Genomic DNA, 27,036 nt, shown 5'->3' with positions numbered 1-27,036 from the left:
TAAATATTCCCTAAAATACCGACATTTGGGTGATATCCCGATATGGGGCCTAACGTAAAAACTGGGCTAATATTTATAATACAATTAAAATCGAAATTCCAAATTAGAGTCAATTTGCTTGCTATCGTAAAAAGTGCACCAATATTGATCGTTTTCGGTAGATGTGTTAAATCGTGAAAACCCAAAATACCAAATTACAGTAAATTTTGTTTGAACTACCTGTCCATACTCCCTAATATACAGAAATTTTGGACAAATATTAAACATATTCAGTAGGGAGATTTTAAACGAAAAAGTGTTGTACCCAACAGGAATCCGGGATGCTATGTTACAGCCACATCGGCTGTAGATGTGCCTAATACCATGAAAATGTGCCTAAATTTGAGGTGGACTTTCATATCAGAGCTTTGTCGAACCATGCACCAATATTGAACATTTTCGGTAAAGATTTTTTCTACCCACCACTAACCTGCAATCATGTTGCAATATGGTGCCAAACTACTAATTGGGCGGCGTCATATATATAATTTTTTTCTGATCAAGAATATATGCCTTTATTGGGTCTCCGACAAATATTACAAGAGGAATGGAAAATGTACCAAAGGTACCACTGTCCCAAATAGGACAATAGTTACTTGATCATCAATGCCATTGCATGATCTTGACCACATGCATACATATAAATATGTACATTGGTCAATAGACGATGAACGAACATCATGTGTATCATACATATCGTAATGACGATGTCCATCAACAACCACATGGACAATAAGTTCAGCAATTGCCTTAAGTTTTAAATTTTAGTAAAAAAATAATTTATTTTGTTACTTAGATTTCTACATAACTTCGATTTGTTTGGGCGATCATTTGTTCCAACATCATCGAGCAGCACAGCCAAATGAAGCCAATGATGATGTCGATGTCGTCGTCGACGACGTTGAGACGACAACTTGCTTAATACATTTGAGCATTTGATAAATGAATCAATGAATGAATCTGAAAGTGATCGCTCGTTTCATTTACCTACCGCAGAGTATCTTGTTCGTCAGATTTTTTTTTATTTTTGGACAAGTCATAAACAAAGAACTCGCAGCGGATCTTCTGGTATTGATTGGGAGAGTGGCAGTTCGAGTTAAATATATTTATAAACTCACAGAGAACCGACAATGCGGCAAAGTGTATCGAGATCGCCAGTTTAATAAAATAAAGAGAATATTTAATAGCTTCGAATTTAAGTCATAAAAAGAAACTGGCATTTAATTTGAAATGTGTTTTCTCGATTTTGATTTTATTAACTGACACACAGCTCTGCCTTCTTCTTCGCCTTTTTCCAAACACTCCCCAGATATACAGTTTTGGGATTGCCAGATATTGTTTTTTAACTTAACAGCAGATCAATCAAAATTTTGATTGTTCAGTATTTTTTGTTTATTTTTGTGTGTTCGTTGTTGTTGTTATTTAATTCCGTGGCAATAAAAAAACTGAGAAGAATTTGAAATATACACTCACATTAAAATGCTATTAGAGAGTTAATTAAGTTATCAAAACATTTTACGATCATCGTCGTGTTTTTTTCAATCAAAAGTTTTTTTTGAATTTGAAACAAAAACGAATTATACGGGTTTTCAATGAAATTACAGCGCAGAGTCCAAAGGAATATCAGGTGTATGAATCATTGAGACATAAACAAACAAACGAACGACAAAAAAACTGTTTTGACGTCTCGATTATAACGTCTTGCAAAACATCGAGTGTGGTATGTTAAGATTTGAAAGAACCTTGTGATTGATATTTAATACGGTAGAGATTTGAAAAATAAGGAAAATACCCACACATGAAGCCAAATGTAAATAATCCCACAATAATATAAATATAATGTTTTATTTTTTATATATCTATAAAAATTAATTTTTTAATTCCCTCATAATGGATTAGACATCGCATTAAATCTATTGACACATGGGGAAAAGTTTTGATATTGACGGATTTGAACACTTGATATCCGGCAATGGACAACTGTAAAGAATGGAAGTGAGTGATTGTTGAAGGTGGGCTATCAATATAATCTGAAAACAACGCATTGCATGGTAAATCTTACTGAAGTAAAATACAACGAAATTAAAAAACCAGTAAGGAAAGTAGTAAAGTCGGACGGGGCCGACTGACTATATTATACCCTTCATCACTTTGGGTATATTCAACAGGTGGAATCCTAACAGACGACGCATTTAGAATATTTAGAATAGGTTGTAGAATGACATGTTTAATTTCATGTTAATGGCCCTTCAACATTAACATGAAATTAAACATGTCATTCTGCAACCTATACTAAATTTTGGTCTCATATCATGTAAATAAATTTAAAGCAAAATATCGAAATCCAAACCGATTTCATCGAGACTTGTCACATGTTAGATTACACTTATTTCCGTAGGTTTTGTGCATTCGGCCATATTTTGAGTTCGTCATTATTTATAAATCCAAACTTCGTGCAAATCGAAGGATAGGAAGGTAAATATGTATGGGAGCTATATCTGATTTTGAACCGATTTTCACGAAATTTTACACACATCGTTCTAGACTTAATTCAGTACGCTATGCCAAATTTCGTGCAAATCGAAGGATATATAGGGACTTTGGTGCACCATTTACATATCTAAATCTGAACCGATTTTCATGAAATTTAACACACATTGTTCTAGATTTAATTTAGTACGCTGTGACAAATTTCGTGCAAATCGAACGAAATTAAGACTTAATTCAGAACGCTGTGTCAAATTTCTTGCAAATGGAAGGATATATAGGGACTTTGGTGTACCATTTACATAAAATCAGACGTAAATATATATGGGAGCTAAATCTATATCTGAAACGATTTTCAAGAAATTTTACACACATCGTTCTAGATTTAATTAAGTACGCTGTGCCAAATTTCGTGCAAATCGAAGTATATATAGGGACTTTGGTGCATTATTTACATAAAATCGGAGAAAAATATATATGGGAGCTATATTTAAATCTAAACCGATTTTCACGAAATTTTACACACATCTTTCTAGGCTTAATTCAGTACGCTGTGCAAAATTGCGTGCAAATCGAAGGATATATAGGGGCTTTGGTGCACCATTTACATAAAATCAGACGAAAATATATAAGGGATCTATGTCTAAATCTCAACCGATTTTTACGAAACTTAACACACATCATTTCAAACCTAACTCATTACGCTGTGCCAAATTTCGTGAAAATCGAAAGATATTAAGGGACTTTGGCACTCCATTTACCTTAAATCGGACGAAAATATATATGGGAGCTATATCTAAATCTGAACCGATTTTTACGAAACTTAACACACATCATTCTAGGTCTAAGTCATTACGCTGTGCCAAATTTCGTGCAGATTGAAAGATATTTAGGGACTTTGGCGCACCATTTACCTTAAATCGGACGAAAATATATATGGAAGCTATATCTAAATCTGAACCGATTTTCATGCAACTTAACACACATCATTCTAGGTCTAATTCATTACGCTGTGCCAAATTTCGTGCAAATCGAAAGATATATAGGGACTTTGGTGCACCATTTACTTTAAATCGAACGAAAATATATATGGGAGCTGATCTAAATCTGAACCGATTTTTCCCAATTCCAATAGTGTTCGTCCTTGGGCCAAATAAGTGGCCTATGCCAAATTTCATTCAATTCGGATCATAAATGCGACCTGTACTATGTTTACAATTTAACATAGACAAAGAGACGGACGGACATGCATAAATCGTCTTAGAAAGTGATTCTACGCATATTCTCAAAATGGACCATGTGTCTATCTCGTTTCCTTTTGCATGTTACAAACCTATGCACAAAGACATAATACCCTGTACCTGTATTTCACTGCGGTACCCTGTACCACAATGAAATATTGAAATATTCTTTCAATCACCACGCCTTTGGGGCTTCTGGAAAAATATTCTTTTAAAAAATAAGTCTTTGGAGAAAAAAACATTTTTAAAAAATCCACGCGACTTGAAAAAAAATTGTTTAAAAAATCCACGTTTCAAAAAATATTTTTTAAAGGTCGATAAACCTTTAAAAAATATTTTTTGAAAATTCCACGCACTTGTAGGCATTTGAAAAATATTTTTTCAAAAATCCACGACTTTGTTGGTATTTGAAAAATAATTAAAAAAGAAACTTTTCTTAAGGGCGAATTTTCAGAATGTCCACTTTTTTTAATTTAACCTAACTGAACATTCCGTAGCCATATATTGGCCCTCATCTAAATTACTCAATTTTTATAGAAACTAGGCTTGCCGAAAAAAACTCCTATCTATAAACATGTATGTATATATTTATGTTTATATATATGTATGTACATTTCCGAAGTATAAAATCGAATTGTATTGATCGATCAATTACCTAAATGATGCTGCGTGTGATCATTGAGAAAATAAAATATTTTATTTCAGTTATTTAAGTTTCTTATTTATTTTTATTTTTATTATGTCCAGCTTTTGAGGTGGTCTTTGTCCGGCAAAGCAACCGCACTGCCTCCACTTGGTTGTTGTCTTTATTTTGGCTACAACTGAAATAGGCGCCAATGAAATTAAATGTCCTCGTTAATGAGTTGCAGCTGATCATTGTTGTCATCGATGGACGATCGGACGACAATACCGTCATCATCATTGCCACCACCATAACAGCGGCTGATATCATTGTCGTCTCTTATCCATTTGGGAGTGGAATCGTAGATGTTAAGGGATTTTTTTGTTTGTCCACAGTAGCGCTCACATTAATTTGTAAACACAAAACGTTACTTAAGCAAACAGAATCATTACTTTATTTTATAGTTGGATGACTGTTAAGAGAGTGTGTCTGTCGGTCGAACGGACGGACGTTCGGGGGAGTGGTGTGGTGGAGTTAATGCTGTTGGCTACTGTTTGCTGCCGCCACCACCACTTAATGTCCGTCTTTTAGTAGAGCTCAGTTAACAGCTACCTGTTCTTGTTTAAGAAAACGGTAGTTTCATAGCCAATGTCTTGTTGGCCATTCCTCAGACCGATCTCAGGTTCGACTATGACCATGTGTGACAAAATCCCAACACAATTATCAAGTCAGAGGACACCTGTTTGTTATGCTATAATGATTATGAAATATTTGGTTTGCCATGCAATCCTTTCGACATACGAAACATATCATGTGTTATGACTCAGAACTGTGGTATACGATGATGAGAGATTTTAAATCGTAACCTCTGTAGAAAGGTCATTTAATTAATGAATTTCATTTTGAGAGGATGTGATTTTCAATGTTGTTAATTATCTTTTTCGGAAGGTAGGGATTAAAAAAACATATTTTTCCGATGCCAATAAACCAGTGGATTCTTAAAACATATTTTTTCAGGGACCAAAAGAAGCTTGAATTTTGTAAAGAATATTTTTTAAGGAATAATATAGGCGGAGCATTTTCAGAGAATATTTTTCAAGGACTTTTTCAAAAAATATTTTTTCAAGGGATTTTTACAGGAAATTTTTTCTGAGGTGGATTTAAAAAATATTGTATCAGGCACTACCGAAAAAGTGCGGAGATTTTTATAGCACGTTTTTCAGAGCTGGATTTCAAAACGACTGTATCAGAGACTACCAAATAGGTGGATTTTTGAAGAAATTTTTTTCAGGGACTATCATTTGCGTGGTTAAAAAAATGTAAGGGACTACCAAAGGCATGGGTTATATTTTTCGAAGACTTCCCAAAACCTGCATTTTTTAAACAATATTCGTTTAAAGGCCTCCCAAGGCGTGGATTTTCTAAAAAAAAATTTTCGAAGACTTCCCAACACCAGCATTTTTTAAACAATATTCATTTAAAGGTCTCCCAAGGCGTGGATTTTTATACCCTACACAACTATGTTGTCAGGGTATTATAGCTTTGTGCAGCCCCAAGAGTTTGTAACGCCGCGAAATATTGGTGCTAGACCCATCTTTAAGTATACCGATCGTCATATCTCGACTAGCTGAGTCGATCTAGATATTTGTGTCCGTCCGTCCGCCTGTCCATTATAATTTGTAAACACGATACAGGCCACAGTTATGGACCAATCTTCATGGAATTTTGTATGTAGGAAGGGTTCGGCCCAATGAAGACCCCTATTGTTTTTGGTAAAGATCGGTTAATATTTAAGGGATGAAATGGACCAAATACTTAATTTTTGTCGGTTTTTCTGGTCGCTCCAGAGGCCGTAATTATGGTCCAAACATTACGAATTTTTACATGGAGAGGGGGATTGGGCCAAAGAATTCGCATACCTATTTTGATAAAGATCGGTCAATATTTAGCGGGTCAAATGGACCCTGACTTTTGTGAGAAAAACGACCAAATTGTTTATTCTATAGCGTATATATTTACTCCTATAGGACCTAGAGCCGAGAAGTTGATAGTATATCCAAGAGAAATGGTTGGGCTTGAAATGGATACCAATTATATTGTCGTATGTACTCGGATGTGGGAATTAAACGTAAATATTTACAGGTGCTTACATATTCAGATATTATTTAATAAACCATTACCACACTAGAGGGCGAAAATATAGCGCTGATCGCTTTGAAGTGTTCCATGAGGTTCCAGTTATGATCAAGCACAACGCCTATAATTATCGTTGAAGATCAGATAATACTTTTAGGATGAAGTGGACCGATTTTTTTTTTTTTTTTTGATTCTACAATTATAAGCCGAACATCACAACACAACCCACGGTGAAGGGAATATGGATAAGAAATTAAATGGGTTGTACTGAACATTAGTAATATTCAGAAAATATGTCAGTGTATGGAAGAGGTGATATTGACCTCTAATCGGGCAAGAGGGTACAACTATCACGAAATATTACCCAGGCTCGGAATAAAAATCTGCAGAATGATAGAGTTCTGTGGTAGTTGTGTAGGGTATCGTATGGTCGGCCACGTCCGACTATACTGCTCCGCTCACTGGTTTAAGAAATATTTTTCTAAAGGTATCCCAGGAATGTTTTTTCAGGATTTTTTAAAGCGTGGATTGTTTAAAGAATATTTTTTACAGCTCTCTCAAGACATGGAATGTTAAGGAATGGGTTTTAAGGTTTTTTAAAGAATTTTTTTTGTTAAATATTCCTTAAAAATCAACGCTTTAGTTGTCACTGAAAAATATTTTTTTGAGAAAATCCACGCCTTGGGAGACCATGAAAAAGTTTTTTTTTTTTTTGAAAAATATTTTTTTATAGGCTACCAAAGTCGTGGATTTTTTTAATTATTTATATATATATATATTTTTTTTTTTTTTTCAGGAACTACCAAAGGCGTGGATTTTTAATGAAGATTTTTTAGGGTCTACCAAAGTCGTGGATTTTTAATGAAGATTTTTTAGGGTCTACCAATATCGTGGATTTTTAATGAAGATTTTTTCAGGTTCTGACGTGGATTATTAATGAAGATTATTTCAGGGAATACCAAAGGCGTGGATTTTTGAATGAAGAATTTTTCAGGGACAATGCAATAAATGCGTGGATTTTTAATGAATATTTTTGCAGTGTTTTTTTAAAAAATTACGTTTATTACAATTTTTACTATTGAGGACACAATAATATTCCTTTTTATACCCTTCACCACACTGTGGTACATGTTATTTTGTTTTTGTGCATATGTTTGTAACAGGCAAAAGGAATCAAGATAGACCCATGGTTCCTTTTGGAGAATATGCATAGAATCACTTTCTGAGTTGATTTATGCATGTCCGTCCGTCTGTAAACAAAGTACAGGTCGCATTTATAATCCGATTTGGCTGAAATTTGGTACAGCTCATTTATTTGGCTCAAAGACGGACCCTATTGAAATTGGGAAAATCGGTTCTGATTTAGATATAGCTCCCATATATATTTTTGTCCGATTTACGGACTTTTGTCCCTGCAAATCATTCGATTTACACGAATTTTTGCATAGCGTACTGAATTACGTCTAGAATGATGTGTGCTAAGTTTCGTGAAAATCGGTTCACATTTAGATACAGCTCCCATATAAAGTTTCGCCCGATTTTTGGTAAATGGTACACCAAAGTCCCTTAAAATCTTTCGATTTGCCCGAATTTTTGCATAGCGTACTGAATTAAGTCTAGAATGACGTGTGCTAAGTTTTGTGAAAATCGGTTCAGATTTCGATATAGCTCCCATATATTGTATCGCCCGATTTTATGTAAATAGTGCACCAAAGTCCGCATATATCTTTCGATTTTGGGATAACGTACTGAATTAAATATAGAATGATGTGTGAAAAGTTTCGTGAAAATCGATTCAGATTTATATACACCTCTATATATATATTTCCGTCCGATTTTAAGTAAATGGTGCTCTAAAGATCCATAGCTAGGCCGATTGACACAACGTACTTAAGTTAATATAAATTAATCTCTGATAAGTTTCCTTGAAATCGGTTCAGATATAGATATAGCATAGCTTCCATATAATTTCGACTTTAGGATACATATGCTGAATATACCCAAGGTGGTGAAGGGTATCATATAGTCGGCCCAGTCCAACTTTACTACTTTCCTTACTGCTCTTTTTTTTTTGCAAAAAGTATAAAGTATTTTAAATTCGTCTTAACCCACATTTTCAATCGGCATCTATCACATTACACAAAGACGTCGGACGACCTTCGGTAATTCTCACATTTCATTAAAGAAACTAAATAAAAAAAATCAATTTATAAAAAAAAAAGAAAACAACTCAACAATGTATGTTTCTTTTAATTTACAATGCGGCACTTGTACTAAACATTCTTTGAGATGAAGCGGGCAAAAAAAACCAAAAAAAAAAAAAAAAAAAACTGAAAAAGAAACCAAGATAAGCTGCCAACTTTTGCTACAGCCTTGCACAGTAGTCGGTCGGCAAGTCAATGGTTGGTTGGTGGTGCTGCTAGGTAACCTTATACCAGTCATTAACGTCATTGTCTTTGTTATTTTAAATGAAATTGATACCAAAACCGTCTGTTTATTTTTTCAATTCGCCTGAAATGAGTTAATTAAGTAATTAGTACGAGATGTTGATAATAAGTTATGTCACAATTCGCAAAATGCTTCGAACATGGCATGTCATGAGGACAGTAACAATAAAAAAAAAAAATAAAACAAGGCGCGTTTGGGGGAAAAAAAACACAGAAACTAAAACAAATTCCGCATAACATTGCAAATGTTATTGGAGTATTTTATTTCATTTTTTTCTGTTATTGATATAAAATGAACACTTGCATTCAATTAAAATTCAAACTAAGTAAAGTGTCCTTCGCCTTTCAGTGAGTACGTTGAGAGTGAAAGTGACTTAAGTAAAAATAAATGTATATATAAGAACATATTTTCGCAAGGACTGTCACTGTTAAAAGAGTAGACTTATTTAGAATAGAATATGTTTGGGGATTAACAAAGGCGTGGATATTTTTAAAGAATTTATTTCGGAGACTACAAAAGGCGTGGATTTTTTACAGAATATTTTTTCGGGGACTACCAAAGGCATAGATTTTTTAAAGAATATTTTCTCGGGGACTACCAAGGTCGTGGATTTTTTATTTTTCGAGGACTACCAAAAGCGTGTTTTTTCGGGGACTACCAAAGGCGTGGATTTTTTAAGGAATATTTTCTCGGGGTGGTGGATTTTTTAAAGAATATTTTTTCGGTGACTACCAAAGTCGTGGATTTTTTAAAGAACCCGAAATACTAAATTACAGCCAATTTGGTAGAAAAATACGATCAAAACTCCCAAAATACTGTAAACTAGGAGGTACCGTTATATGGGGGCTACCAGAAAAAGTGGACCTATATGTATAATTTTTTATGGGGACATTTAGTACCCAATAAGAACCCAATGTACCAAATTTCAGCGTATTCGGTTGAAAAACGCACTCAAGAACCCCAAAATACCGAAAATTGGGGGGTACTGTTATATGGGAGCTATGCCTAAACATGGACCGATATATCCCATCTTCGAACTTGCCCTGCCTGCAGACAAAAGACAACCCTATGCAAAATTTCAGCATCTTATCTCAATTCCTTCAGAAGATAGCGTGATTACAACAGACGGACGGACGGACAGACGGACGGACGGACGGACGGAAATGGCTAGATCGTCTTAGAATTTTACCCTGAGCAAGAATATATATACTTTATAGGGTCGGAAATTAATATTTCGATGAGTTACAAACGGAATGACAAAATTAATATACCTTCCATACTATGGTGGAGGGTATACAAATTGTATTTTTTTTTTTTCAATAAAATACTATAGTTGCATATGAAACAAAGTTCAAACATTTCTAATATTACAAAACTAATATGAATTTTGCATCTATCCCTGTTACAATTGTTAGGCTAGAATTTGTCTCAGTTTATTTTTTGTTTATTTGCTGTATACATATATCCATAACAGACAGGATTGTGACACGAAGGATTTAATTAAAACTCAACATCAAATGACATCCAATATATACATATAAGTGCGCTTGCATGGTAGTAAAGTGTTTGTTTGTTTGTTTGATATTCGTTCGGTAGTTTCATTTTCCATTTTCACCATGTCAACAATTTTAAACGCATTTCAACAATCACAGACGCACACACACACATATACACATACATTCATCATTTTCTGTAGCCCACAATACGGGTTATTGCAAAATTTCAATTTCAGTTTTTAATGTGTTCTGGTTACTGGCAAATTGGTAGAGGATTATTTGTACAGTAATAGGGATTATTGCAAGAAAAACCATTGAACCCAATTTAAAGAGACAGGCCATTAGAAAACACTCTTAAAATGTCCCAAAATGAAATACATAATTGCATATCAGACTGGAAAATAGTATTTAAAAAATTCACTCCTATAGATGCTTTGAAAAAATATTATTTAAAAAATCCACTCCTATAGATGCCTTGAAAAAATATTATTTAAAAAATCCACGCCTGTGTGATTGGTCCTTGAAAAAATATTATTTAAAAAATCCACGCCTGTGTGATTGGTCCTTGAAAAAATATTATTTAAAAAATCCACGCCTGTGTGATTGGTCCTTGAAAAAATATTATTTAAAAAATCCACGCCTGTGTGATTGGTCCTTGAAAAAATATTATTTAAAAAATCCACGCCTAGAGACGCCTTGAAAAAATATTATTTAAAAAATCCACGCCTCTGTTGGTCCTTGAAAAAATATTATTTAAAAAATCCACGCCTAGAGATGCCTTGAAAAAATATTATTTAAAAAATCCACGCCTCTTTATAGTCCGTTAAAAAAATATTATTTAAAAAATCCACGCCTAGAGATGCCTTGAAAAAATATTATTTAAAAAATCCACGCCTAGAGATGCCTTGAAAAAATATTATTTAAAAAATCCACGCCTAGAGATGCCTTGAAAAAATATTATTTAAAAAATCCACGCCTATGATGGTCCTTGAAAAAATATTCTTTAAAAAATCCAAGCCTCCCTTGAAAAAATATTATTAAAAAAATCCACGCCTAGAGATGCCTTGAAAAAATATTATTTAAAAAATCCACGCCTAGAGATGCCTTGAAAAAATATTATTTAAAAAATCCACGCCTAGAGATGCCTTGAAAAAATATTATTTTTAAAATACACGCCTGTGACGGTCCTTGAAAAAATATTATTTTTAAAATACACGCCTGTGACGGTCGTTGAAAAAATATTATTTTTAAAATACACGCCTGTGACGGTCCTTGAAAAAATATTATTTAAAAAATCCACGCCTCTGTTGGTCCTTGAAAAAATATTATTTAAAAAATCCACGCCTAGAGATGCCTTGAAAAAATATTATTTAAAAAATCCACGCCTAGAGATGCCTTGAAAAAATATTATTTAAAAAATCCACGCCTAGAGATGCCTTGAAAAAATATTATTTAAAAAATCCACTCCTATAGATGCCTTGAAAAAATATTATTTAAAAAATCCACGCCTAGAGATGCCTTGAAAAAATATTTAAAAAATCCACGCCTTAAAAAATCCACGCCTAGAGATGAAAAAATATTATTTTTAAAATACACGCCTGTGACGGTCCTTGAAAAAATATTATTTTTAAAATACACGCCTGTGACGGTCGTTGAAAAAATATTATTTTTAAAATACACGCCTGTGACGGTCCTTGAAAAAATATTATTTTTAAATTACACGCCTGTGAAGGTGGTTGAAAAAATATTATTTTTAAAATACACGCCTGTGACGGTCCTTAAAAAATATTATTTAAAAAATCCACGCCTCTGTTGGCCCTTGAAAAAATATTATTTTAAAAATCCACGCTTCTATTGGTCCGTCATAAAATTATATTTTAAAGATTCTCGCCTTTATTGCTCCTTAAAAACATATTGTTCAAAAAATTCACGCCTATGATGGTCCTTCATAAAATTTTATTTAAAAAAAAATCCACGCCTGTAATAGTCCTTCAACAAAAATTTATGTTTTCGAATAACGTTATAGTTAGACATTGAGAACATATATTTTAAAGAGACACTTTTTTCTATTATCTATCTTTTATTTTTTCTAATCCTTAATCATAATCAAAACAAATTAGTAAATAAACACTCTCTCCCCTACTTAACAAATTATGAAGTTTATCTTCTAAAATAAACACTTTAATATATTCTCCCCCGATATACCTACTAAAAACTCTACAACACTCTTCAGTTAACCATAAAAATCTAAACCACTTCTTTTACCTCCCCAGTCCCCACACAGCACCACAAAATCTCCTTCGACAAGAAAATTAAATCTGTTACCAACAACGAGCCCACAAGTAATAAAACGAATCAACTCCCCTCACCCCAGCAAACAAAAATAAACTAATAAAAAATTCATTTTGGGAAAATTGTCTCCTTCCTCTCTCTCTCCCTCTGACATATTTTTATTTCCATAACAGCCCTTCACCCCATTGTGGTCGATGTTTCCCCCCATTGAGGATTATTAGACTTATGGAGTGTTACATTCAAGATAAGCCGAACTCTATCTAATGCTTTTACGGTTTCGGCAATAATAACCCCCATAATCACCCGAAAACAATTTCATGAAGTGTGACTACCATTTTCTTTTGTGGCTCAAGAGGGTGGTTAGGCATTCTGGATTATTGTCGTACAACGAAAACAACAACAGCAGCAAAGTGAACAAATTTCATTCCTTCTTTTTAAATTGTTTTATGAGCTATGTTGTTTAGTGTTGCTGTTGTTTGGAATTGGCTACCCCCAATGGTGTATTTTATTCGGATGGGGGTGTTTATTACTCTAATATTACACCCTGGGACAAGCATAGCAATCATGTTTATTATGTGGTCTATTAGGTCGGTGATAAAATGCAAAAGGAGTTATGTGATATTTTTGTGAATAAATAATAAATCTTTAAAGACTCTACAATTCAAGTTCACGCCTTGTGAGGACTTGAAAAAATATTTTTTAAAAAATCCACGCCTTGTGAGGACTTGAAAAAATATTCTTTAAAAAATCCACGCCTTGTGAGGACTTGAAAAAATATTCTTTAAAAAATCCACGCCTTGTGAGGACTTGAAAAAATATTCTTTTAAATATCCACGCCTTGTGAGGACTTGAAAAAAATATTCTTTAAAAAATCCAAGCCTTGGGATGACTCTACAAAATCCACGCCTTGGGATGACTCTAAAAAATCCACGCTTTGGGAGGACTAGAAAACATATTCTTTAAAAAAAATCCAAACCTTGGGAGGACTTGAAAAATATTCTTTAAAAAATCCACGTCTTGTGAGGACTTGGAAAAATATTCTTTAAAATATCCACGCCTTGGAGGGACTTGGAAAAAATATTCTTCAAAATATCCACGCCTTGGATGGACTTGAAAAAAAAATATTCTTTAAAAAATCCACGCCTTGTAGAGGCTTAAAAAAATATTCTTTAAAACATCTACGCCTTGGAAGGACTTGAAAAAAATATTCTTTAAAAATCATGTCCAGTGTTGGTTCTTGAATAAAAAATCCACGGCTTTATCTGATTATTTTCCTTACTCATGTCCCTGATCAACACCACGCTTTTCATTCAAATACAGCTTTTCTCCTTACCAACAACAACATTTAACTTCTCAACCAACCAATAATTTTCAATCTATGAAATAAGTCATAGAAATATCTTGAAGGAAGGAAAAAAAGCAAACATATTCCCCCCGAAGGTAATTAATGTTCATGTTTATAATATTGTTGTTGTTATTATTATGTTTATTCCTACACCCTGTGTGTGTGTTGTTGTTGCAAAATCGAGTTCCTTTAATGAAATCATAACATGCACTGTCACAACAACAACAACGACGGCAACACCAACAATACTGGCCTCTTATGTGATTATGCCACAATTCCGCAAAAAGTATTAAAACATTGCCGCAACAACACCTTTTGCTCGATGCCCCGCAATCTGCGCCAACCTTCCCCAAAAATGTAATAATTGAACGTCGAACAGCAACAATATCGAGAATAACATTTTCATAAACCAGAACTACATCCAAAAACAGAGCAGCATAACTGAAAAAAAATATCGCACGTCATTGAGGTGCTTGCCAAAAGGTGAAACTAAAGTGCATCCAATAAATGAAGGACTTGGCGAGAATGCTCCATTTATGAACACGTAAATGTATAAATGTTGCTGTCAAAGTTTTGTTTTTGTTGCTGTTGCTTGACTGCCTTATTGCATACATTTTAGTTGTTGTTGTTGCTTTTGTGTTTTGACGAATGTGCCAAACATGGCCTATTATGTGGCATGACACATTTGAGGCATTTTTCTCTTACCCGAATCCAACATTCTGCAGGCCAACTCGTTGGTACAGTGGTACGGAGTCTTCTATAAATTTTTTTTCTTTTTGTTTTAAAATCCACGCCTGTGCTGGTACTTGAAAAAATAATTGTTAACCAGTAAGAAAAGCTCAAAAGTCGGACGGAACAGACTATATATTTGAGAGACTGTTACATCCACCATTTGGTATGCTGCAACACTATGCGCTATCCAAAATTTAACTCGATACAAAATCCAATACACATTATTCCATATTTCTATATTTTAATCTGAACCGATTCCAAACTTAACCAAATCATTCTAAAATTTTGTGAATATAGAACAAACATAGACTCCTCTGTGCGCCATTTACATTAAATGGGAGCTATATCGAACAGTAACAACGCGTAATGTAATGGAGAACTATCGGGAGAAAAGGAGAGAGGAGAAACGTATTTTAAGAAAAAAGAAGAAAGATCAAGAAAAACGTGAGCGTGGGCAAATCGAGATGTACAGGAGTGAGAATGAAGTCCGAAAATTCTACCAACGGGTAAAACACCAAACCAAAGGCTTTGGTGCAGGCACATCCTCCTGCAGAGATAGAGAAGAAAACCTGGTGACAGATACAGACAGTGTGCTGAGGATCTGGAAGGAGTATTTTGAGAAACTTCTGGTATCCTGTGTCCTGTGCACAAGAAAGGAGACAAGACGATATGTGCCAACAATAGAGGAATAAGTCTCCTTCCCATCGCATATATAGTGCTATCCAGCATACTGTGTGAAATACTGAAGCCAATGGTCAATGACATTATTGGACCACACCAATGTGGCTTCTGACCTGGCAAATCCACCATCGACCAGGTTTTCACTCTGCGCCAAATCTTGGAAAAACCCACGAAAAAACATCAACACATTCCACCTATAAAGCCGCATTCGACAGCCCTATCCGTTCAGAGGTGTATAATGCCATGTGTCCGTTTGGCATTCCTACAAAATTAATTCGGCTATGCAGGATAACTTTAAATTCGGAAAGGACCTCTTGGAGTCCTTTAATACCGAACGAGGATTCAGACAAGGTGATAGTTTGTCGTGTGACCTTTTTAACATCCTGATGGAAAAGGTCATACGAGAGGCAAAAGTGAACAGAAATGGCACTCTGTACACCATACAACACATGTTACTCGCCTACGCCGATTACATCACCGAACATTGAGAGCGATAACAGCCACCTTTGAACAAATTGAGAGGGAGTCTGCCAAAGTGGGTCTGGCAGTAAACGGCGAGAAGATCAAGCTGATGGTATCAACGCGAAAGACGTCCAGTAGACTCGGACCAACTGTGGGACTTGAGAACTACAGCTTCGAGGTAGTCTAAGATTTTATATACCTTGGTACCGCCATAACCAAAACGAATGACATCAGTTTTAAAATTCGAAGAAGGATAGTAATGGCCAACCGATGCCACTTTGGTCTGAGCAAACAACTCAAAAGCAAGGCCACCTCCCGCCAGACCAAACTCACACTCTACAAGACGCTGATACTACCCGTGATGTTATACGGATCTGAAGCATGGGTACTTACGCAAGCAGATGAGGCGGCTCTTGGAGTGTTTGAGAGAAAATTTCTCCGAAAGATCTATGGGTCGTTCTGCGTTGACGGTGAATATCGCCGTCGAATGAACCAAAAGTTGTACCAGCTATTATCGGACATCGTCAATGTTAGACGAATTGAACTGCAGCGACTACGTTGGCTAGATGATGTTGTGAGAATGGATGAAGAGGCCCCAGCCCAGAAGGCATATAAAAGTGAACCAACTGATGGTTCGCGCAGAAAAGGAAGGCCAAGAATACGTTGGAAAGATCAAGTCGAAGACAATATCGCCGAAAATGGTCTTTCAAATTTTAAAAACTTCGCAAAAGACCGACGCGCCTTGAAATCTTTTCTAAGCTCGGCTTTTGGAACATAAGTTCTGTCACAAGCCAGCTAAGTAAGTAAGTAATATCTATATCTGAATCGATTTCAAGGAAACTTCGCATACATCAACCTGGACCAAATTTAGTACTCTGTGCAAAATTTTGTTTCAACCGGACCAATATTGTGAGTTTTGTGCACCATTTACATAAAATCGGACAAAACTATATATGGGAGCTATATCTAAATCAGAAACGATTCAAACCAAACTTGGCATATATCAATCCAGGCCTAATTTAGAGCTCTGTGCAAAATTTTGTATCAATTGGATCAATATTGGAAGTTTGGTGCACCATTTACCTAAAATCCGACGAAACTATATATGGGAGCTATATCTACACCTGAACCGATTTTCTCCAATTTCAATAGGGTTCGTCCCTGTGATGGTCCTTGAAAAAATACTATTAAAAATCCACGCCTGTGATGGTCCTTGAAAAAATACTATTAAAAATATGCACGCTTGTGATGGCCTTTGATAAAATATTCTTTAAAAAATCCACGCCTCTTCTGGACCTTGAAAAAATATTCTTTAAAAAATCCACACCTCTTTTGTCCTTGAAAAAATATTATTTAAAAAATCCTCGCCTTTTTTGGTGCTTGAATTTTTTTTTTAAATCCACGCCTATTCTGGTCCTTGAAAAAATATCCTTTAAAAAATTCACGCCTTTTTGGTCCTTGAAAAAAAAAACTATTTAAAAATCCACGTCTCTTTTGTTCCCAGAAATATCCTATTTAAAAAAAAAATATTCCCTTCAAACCACTGTATTTCCTTTAAGTATGTAGCTATGCTCGTACACCTAGAAGAGTGTAACACTCGATATGGTTGCAAAAATTGCAATTTAACTATTCATTTACGCCGTGGCGTTGTTGTTGTTGCTGCTGGTGTTTTTGTATAAAAATGAAATAATTTTGTTTTAGATGACTGATGATGACTGGTTGGTAGTTTGGTCGGTTAGTTGGTTGGTTGGTTGGTTTGCTCGATGCCTGGATGGATTGATGGATGGATGAATAGATGGTTGGGCTGTGATACCACGATTTTGTATGGGCTGTGGTTATGGCATGGCTATGACTATGCTGGTATCGGTGTGTGTGTGTGTGTGAGTGTGAGTGGCGGTACTTGGCTGCATGTTTATGACATGTCTAAATGTGACTGACACAGTGCAACAAAAAACGCATGGCAAAGGCAAAGCGATACGTTGTAATTTCGTTGTTATCAAAAGCGTCAATTGGTTGTTGTTGTTGCCAATGTAGTTGACGTTGTTGGATGTCGTTTGCCATTTTAAAATTGAGTTATTTTGCTCCTGGGAACATTTTATGGCCATAAACACAATCAACACGACTCGTTTGGAGGCAACAACAGAAAAAAAGTAGTAAATATATATGTATGTACGTGCTTTGTACAAAACGGTATGAGCTACACACTGCAATGTACATACATACAGATGGTAAATATGTTTGTATTAAATAACTAAATGGATGGGTTAGATGGATGGTTGGGTTGGATGCATACATACGTACGTATGTATGTCCCCATATGCATGCTAGCATACCTGGTGTATAAAGACATATAGTAATTGTCTCCGAGTTTCGTAATATACACATAAATATGTATCTATGTACGTACGTATCGTTTGCTACTAAATACCATTTAGTTGGAAATTCTCTAACTACCAACGCCAACAACAGCAACAATAATAATTATCTCTTCGCAGAGACGTCGAAATATTTACATTCTAAATTATCCTTAGATATCAATCGCCATATATTTTTCCGCGGTCTCTACGTCTTTACATTATGGCTTTTCCATGGAAATTCATTTGGCAAGAGTTGTCACTTTATAAATTGTAAAATAATTGTTACTGTTGGTTGTTGTTGTTTTTGTTCTTGTTGCTGTTGTTGGTTGAAGCAAAGCGTTTTAAAGTACCTCACATATGTGACCAAAGTCACATTTCAAAACAGTGGCTCACCTAAATGAGTTATTAGACATGCTACAAATCCGAATGCTTTTATAATTACAATGCTACTGTTGTTGTTGCTGTTGCAACAACAATTACTGTAATTTTATTATAGAAAATTATTATTTTCTTACATTACAATATGCGGAGGTGAATCAGCGTTGTCATATCATTAAACGTTTTTTCCACAGACAAGTAATTATTCCTGGGATTAATTAAAAAATATTTTTTAAAGAGTAGCAAAGCATGGCCTCTTTGAAACATTTTTTCAAGGACCAACACAAGAACATAAACAGTCGTACATTTTCAAAAAAAATATTTTTTTATGGACCAATGCAGTCGTGGCAATTTCTAATTCTATTTTTTCGAGGATTTTTTAAATTCTATAATTTAAAGAATCAAAAAGGCGTGGATTATTTAAAGAAATATTTTTTTTTTTCAAGTACTATCAAGGCGTGGATTTTTTAAGGAATATTTTTTTAGGGACTACCAATGGCGTGGATTTTTTAAAGAATATTTTTGGGGAGACTACAAAAGTCGTGGATTTTTTTAAGAATAATTTTTCCGGGACTACAAAAGCCGTGGATTTTTTAAGAATAATTTTTCAGGGACTACCAAAGGCGTAGACTTTTTAGACCATCACAGGCGTGGTTTTATTTTCAAGGACCAAATAAGATTTTCTTAAGGAGGGGTTGATTTTGTAAAGATTATTTTTTAAGAACCCATAGAGGCGTAGATTTTTAATGCATATTTTTTAAGGACTAATACAGACGTGGATTTTTTAGTACATATTTTATAGGACCATACAGGCGTGGATTTTTGAATACCTATTTTTTAGGACCATACAGGCGTAGATTTTTGAATACCTATTTTTTAAGACCATACAGGCGTGGATTTTTTAATACCTATTTTTAGGACCATACATGCGTGAATTTTTTTATACCTATTTGTTAGGACCACACAGGCGTGGATTTATGAATACCTATTTTTTAGGACCACACAGGTGTGGATTTTTGAATACCTATTTTTTAGGACCATATAGGCGTGGATTTTTAATAACTATTTTTTAGGACCATACAGGCGTGGATTTTTTAATACCTATTTTTTAGGACCATACAGGCGTGGATTTTTTAATACCTATTTTTTAGGACCATACAGGCGTGGATTTTTTAATACCTATTTTTTAGGACCATACAGGCGTGGATTTAAAAAAATTAACGACTGGAGAACTAGGAAAGAAAAATCACGGTTTTGAAGTTATTTTCTTAAGGCCCATTTTTAAAAAAGATTATCTGAAGGACCAATAGAATCGTGGGTTTTTTAAAAAGATTTTCTCAAGGACCATCATATGCGTGGAAATAAAAAAAATCTTAAGTACCAACAAAGGCGTGGATTTTGGAAATAAAAATTCTCAAAAAGGACGTCAAGGACCAATAAAGTTGTTGAATTTTTAAACAAATATTTTTTCTAGGACTAAATTAGGCATGAATTTTGTTTTCAAACCAGTGAGTGGAGCAGTATAGTCGGACGGGGCCGACCATATGATACCCTACACAACTTCTACGAAAATTTAAATTTGTGCGGTTCTTTATTTTGAGCTTCGGCAATATTTCGCAATATTTTAACCCCCTTGGCCGACTAGAGGTCAACAAATATTATTAATATCCAGTACAGCAATTCTAATTACTTATCCAGATTCCTTTCAGCGTAGGTTGTGTTGTGATGTTCGGCTTTCAATGTGGCCTATAGATCGATTCAAAAAACACAAAAAATAAGTTTTCGGTCCACTTCATCCCAAAATTATTATCTGATTATCACCGAAAATTATAGGCGTTGTACTTGACCATAACTGGAACCTCATGGAACATTTCAAAGCGATTAGCGCTATTTTTCCGCCCTCTAGTGTTTATTACACTAGAGGGTTACAAAATAATATACCAGTGAGCGGAGCAGTATAGTCGGACGGGGCCGACCATATGATACCCTACACAACTACCACGAAAAGCACACTTTCGGCGGTTCTATATTCTGAGCCTGGGCAATATTTTGTGATACTTGCAACCTTTTTACAGATTATAGATCAACAACTCCTATTTCTAAGTCTTGCATGTTTTCCAAAATGTTTTTTCTTGAAGAGAATTTTTACGCCATACAATAAAAAATTGGTCACTTTAGGTTTTGGTTGATTTGACCCTCGGAAAATTGACCGATCATCATCTAAACAGCCGCTCTAAGTATTTGGTCAGATCCCCTTCACCTTGTAAAATATATGATGTTCTGAATATAATAATTGCCTCTAAAGCGACTAGAAAATCTGACAAAATTAAAGTTTTCGGTTCATTGCACCCCCTCAATCAAATCTCAACTTCACCGAAAACTATAAGCATCGTCCTTGACCATAATCGGAACTTCATGTACAATTTCAAAGCGATCAGCGCGACATTCCCATCCTCTAATGGAGTAATAGTAATAATATGCACATAGTCATCTTACTTAATTACGTATAACTCCCGCATCGGAGTACATACAGTCATATAATTGGTGTCAATTTGAAGGTCAACAACTCATCTTGGATATACTATCAACATCTCGAGTATATGTCCGTCAGGAGCAAGTATATACGTCCCAGAATAAATAATTTTGTAATTTTTCACTCAAAAGTCAGGGTCCATTTGACCCGCTAAATATTGACCGATCTTTATCAAAACAGGCATGCTTATTCTTAGGCCCGATCCCCTTCTCCATGTAAAATTTCACGATGTTCGGACCATAACTGCAGCCTCTGGAGCGACCAGAAAAACCGACAAAAATGTAGTATTTGGTCCATTTCATCCCCTAAATATTAACCGATCTTTATCAAAAACAATAGGGGTCTTCATTGGCTAGAACCCATACTACATGCAAAATTTCGTGAAGATTGGTCCATAACTTTGGCTGTATCGTGTTTACAAATTATAATGGACAGACGGACGGACGGACGGACTCACATGTCTAGATCGACTCAGCTAGTCGAGATATGACGATCGGTATACTTAAAGGTGGGTCTAGGACCAATATTTCGCGGCGTTACAAACTGACAACATAGTTGTGTAAGCTATAAAAATCAAGGACATCAAGAATCAATAAATGCGTTTATTTTTCGAAAAAGATTTTCTCAAGGACCAAAAGACGCGTAGATTTGCCAGATAAGGTTTTTCAAGGACTAATATTTGCGTGGATTTTTAAAAAGGATTTTCTCTAGGGCAAAAAAGGTGACTTATTTCAAAAAATATTTTCTCAAACACCAGAATTGCGCTTTTGAGTGATTTTCTCAATAGAGGTGTGGTTTTTAAAAAAAGATTTTCGGATATTTTTTAAAATTGTTTTTCCAGGACATAAAAATTGCAGACTTTTTAATTCCTTTATCCCGGATTATGGATGTTTAAAAGAAAACGACAGGTTTGTCTTCAAGAACATGATCTGTTAGCTTTCTCTAAGAAGGCCATTGATATCTTTTTTAACAGGCGTCTTATTTTTTATGAGAAAATCCATTGGTCTTTATGGGAAGAGAATTTTGGCATCATTTAAAAGAACCTAGGTCTTGCATAAGAAGATATCTAACTAAGAGGTAGTCCATAATAATTCTTCGCAGTCTTGCACATTAGGCCTCCTGGAATTATAACTTTTGACTTCAATAGGCATATATTACAGAACTGTAATACGATGGGTCCTTAGACTTCTATAAAATGAACCTTTGATTACCTAAAAGATGAGCCCTGAGACTTTCATAAGATTTATACATTTTACGTCCACTATAATAAGGAATATAATACATGTTTATGTATATCTATTTGCTTTCATTATCTTCAAGTTCATATGTATCTACCATCATAATCTCAGAAAATCTTTTATTTTTTGTTTTTGAAATTTAAACCCCGAAGAAAAATTGAAAAGCCTACACACATTAGATTTTTATCTCAACGCACTTGAACAGACAGACATGTGTGTAAATTAAGAATTTTGTTTTGGTTGTGGTTAGATGAAATCGCCAGACAAACAGCCAGTTACAGTAGACATTCAGCCAGCTAGCCAGCCAACCAACCAGACCCTAATGTCAACCCGCTCAAATAGCTGTCGTTCCGTTTCGCATGGCCACCACATCAAAAAATAAAAATGAAAAAGAAATATGTGTACAAAAACCAAACGATGACGGCGACAATGTCGAACAACAGCAAGACAAAAACTTAAATGTTAATGAGTTAATTAGTGTTAGCAAAAACGCTGTTGTGGGTCTCACAACAGCTCCCCTATATAAAACAAACAGCAACAACACACAACAGATATCCCCAAAGAAAATTTGAAAAATTCAAACATACAAACCAAGGCAAAAAAAGTTTGTTCCATATGCGTACGCAATGAAACATTAACCCCTTGCACTACACACACACATACATAAGACGACCGCCACACCATATGGAACAAAAAAATTCGATCCCGAACTAAGTCGCTCAATCGCCAACTACCGGCTGATATACAAAAGAAATCAGTGATGACTGCAACCTAAGATATTGTAGGGCACAAGTTATGCCTTTGGGCATGGGGAGACAGTTGCGCAACGAAGTGGGGGAATGACATTACCAGCATATGGGGCCAATGTTGAAATTGTCTGCATTGTCGACTTTTGTGCAGTAGTGCGACAAGTGTTCGAAAGCTTCTAAAGTAAAACAACTTTGCACTTTTGCATATCGTATGAATGGACGAATGAATTGAACAAAACGAATATTTATAAAGACAGACCACCAGTCTCGTGTGGGTCTTGACTGAACACATGCTCGAATTATAGACACACACGCTTTTTAAGTAATTAAGCAAAAATATTGTGTTTACAACACTACAACAAAAAATTTTGAATATGAATACGAAGCGCATATATGATTTGTGTTTATATTTCACATTCAATAGCTGATAAGTTTGTACGAGGATTGTGTGGAAAGGCCAGAAGTTTGGCACATCTCATTTATTTGGCATAAAAAAAGACTTCTGTTGAAATTGTAGAAACCCGTACAGATTTAGATCAAGCTGTCATATATTCAAAATATTCAAGCTGTCATATATAAAATCGGACGAAAATATATATGGGAACTAATCTAAATCTGAACCAATTTTCACGAAACTTAGCACACGTCATTCTAGCCTTAATTCAGTACGCTATGACAAATTTCGTGCAAATCGAATGATTTTCATAGATTTTGGTGCACCAATTACCTAAAATCAGATGAAAATATATATGGGAGCTATATCTAAATCTGAACCGATTTTTACGAAACTTTGTACACATTATTATAGACGTAATTCAGTACGTTATGCCAAATTTCGTGCAAATTGAACGATATGTACGGACATTGGTACACCATTTACATTAAATCGGACGGAAATATACATGGGATCTAATCTAAATCTGGACCGATTTCCAGGAAACTTAAGACACATCATTCGAGCAAAATATGAAATAAAAGCCAGTTTTTATTTTCATCAAACACCTGACCAAAAAAGCCCAACAACAAAGTATCAATGATTAATAATTCATTACGCTATGCCAAATTTCGTGCAAATCGAAAGATATATAGGGACATTGGTACACCATTTTAATTAAATCGGACGAAAATAAATATGGGAGCTATATCTGAATGTGGACCGATTTTTCCCAATTTCAATAGGGTTCGTCCTGGGGCCAAATAAGTGACCTATGCCAAATTTTATCCAATTCGGATCATAAATGCGACCTGTACTTTGTTTACAATTTAACATGGACAGACAGACGGACATGCATAAATCCACTTAAAAAGTGATTCTATGCATATTCTAAAAATGAACCATGTGTCTATCTCGTTTTCTTTTGCCTGTTACAAACATATGCTCAAACACATAATACCCTGTACCACAGTGTGATGAAGGGTATAAAAATTGCTGAAAATGTTTTCATTTTGGTTTTCACTCTAAATGGTCCTCCAAAATACCCAACGTGTTACTGATTGAGATGAAATTTTGTGAAAGTCGTATGACAATGGTAATACTAAATGTCATCACTCATAGACAACCATGAAATATTTACGTATAACTCCCACATCCGATTACATACAAGAATATAATTGGTATCCTTTTAAGGGAACCCCACCCATTCTCGATGTCATTTTTTTAGAATTTCAAGAGTAGAAAGAGTACATGTCTGGCTCTCGTATGAACTAGGATTATTGACTTCGCTCTAAATTTAACAAAATGGCGGACCTTTAAAAAAAAATATTTTTGAAAAATCGCCGAATTTTGACCAAAAACCAAGTTACAAAATAAGGAAGATCTTCACCGATTGGCTTTATCCTAGTTCATACGATAGCAATACACTCACAGAGAAACGTGTAAAATTTTGAAATCGATTAGGTTATTAGTTTTTGAGTTATCGTGCCCGCCATTCGCAGAAGAAAAAAACGCGTTTGAAGTTGGAGAAGCCCTTTAGCCGTGACTTGATGCTGACACAATAAATCGGCTATATCTTCAAGAGTTCTTGAGATTTTCACTTGAAATTTTGTAGAGACATTCTTGAATTAGTGTAGAATTGAATTAAATTAAAAAAAATTAACCCCGATAATGGGGGGTCCCCTTAAAGGTCAACCACTTCTCCTCCCCCATGTAAAATTTTTCGTTGTTCGGATCATAATTGTAGCCTCTAGAGCCTAGGTCAGAGCGGATCCTACTGTGGCGTACGCAATTTATACAATTTATAATGGATGTACTGACACACATGTCTAGATTCACTCAGCTAGTCAAGATATGATGAGCTGTATACTATAGGGTGGGTCTCGGACCAATATTTCGCAGCGTTACAAGCTCTTGGGGGCACACAAATCTTTAACGCCCTTACAACATGGATATTTACGGTATTCATTCAAAATTACATCTCGATTTTGGCTGTCAGTTTTTTCGGAATATTTTCACTATATATAACTAAACTCATATCAATAACTGAGCTACTTTTTATGTCATGCTAAGACACTAAATACAAAGAAAATGTATGCAGCCGAAAAAAATACATAAATAATTTTACATGACACCAAAATTTATACGGAAGATTAAGATAAAGATTACAACGTTAGCATCACCACCACCAAGAGAGTCATCATAAACTACTGCTGGCCCAGAAAAGTAAACCAAACGGAGGGAAAAATTAAAAACAAAATATCCAATGCACAATAATATTACTCCAGATGTAAATCTAAACAAAATGACATAAAATTAAGATTTATATTTTATTAAATAAAAATTCATTGAATATTTATGAGGTTAGATATTATGGATTAATTTTATATTCCCAACTAATCACCACACGCGCATGCCCAAAAACTAGAGAGGATAGATGGTCTGTCATTTTTAGTATTGGATTTTAAATGTACTAATTTACTAATGTTTTGTTTTGAATGTTGTTATTAAGTTCCTAACAGCTTTCGTGTGTGGGTTTTTTTTTGTTGTTTTAAATATAAATATTGTTTTTTTTTTATTGGTGATATTAAAAATATTTTCTCATATGGTTAATATTGAGTCGTTTTATGTTTCATTTAGTAATAAATATGCCATTTTTATTGATTTTATATCACATTTTCATTTTTTTTTTTTTTTTTTTTTTTGAAACTTGCCAAATATTTGCCCGTTTGAAATATGCAAAAAAGAAGATGTCATTAATTTTGTCTACAACTTAATTGAAATGAAAAATGTATATGAAGGTTTAGCAAAAATTAGATATTTGACAATAAATTTTGAAGAAACTAGTTCAAATTTTAATATTAAACCAGTAAGGAAAGTAGTAAAGTAGGACGGGACCGACTATATGATACCCTTCACTACTATGGGTATATTAAACAGGACTATTAAAATGAAATTGTATGAAATAAAATATGTGATATTTATCTAAATGTGAATCGACTTAGATCTATCCATCAACATGTCATTCGATTGTTACAATGCACTATAGGTAATTTGCCCTGTTTTTAGGAAAAAAATAATAACAGCGGTTTTAAACGATTTTTTGACTTTTTAAATGATGTATATGTTAAAGAAAGAGAAAACGCAGATTTCTACAGTAAAAACCGGATATAACGAACAACGGTTATAAGCAACTACACATATAACGAACAAAGCTAATACTTTTCAGATATTTTCATTAGTTGTTTTATACACAACAAACGATTGAAAACGATTTGAGTAGTAATTTAATAAAATTTCGACCCCGCGATTAAATTTTTAAAGGAATAATTATTACAATGTCGTATGTTTTTGCAGAATGCATTAA

This window comes from Musca vetustissima, unplaced genomic scaffold, assembly GCF_032173495.1.
Source record: "Musca vetustissima isolate MV318-11 ecotype Yass unplaced genomic scaffold, APGP_CSIRO_Mvet_v1 utg1328, whole genome shotgun sequence".
Classification (NCBI taxonomy): domain Eukaryota; kingdom Metazoa; phylum Arthropoda; class Insecta; order Diptera; family Muscidae; genus Musca; species Musca vetustissima.
The sequence above is the reverse complement of the archived record's forward strand: the minus strand, read 5'-3'. Positions refer to the sequence as shown.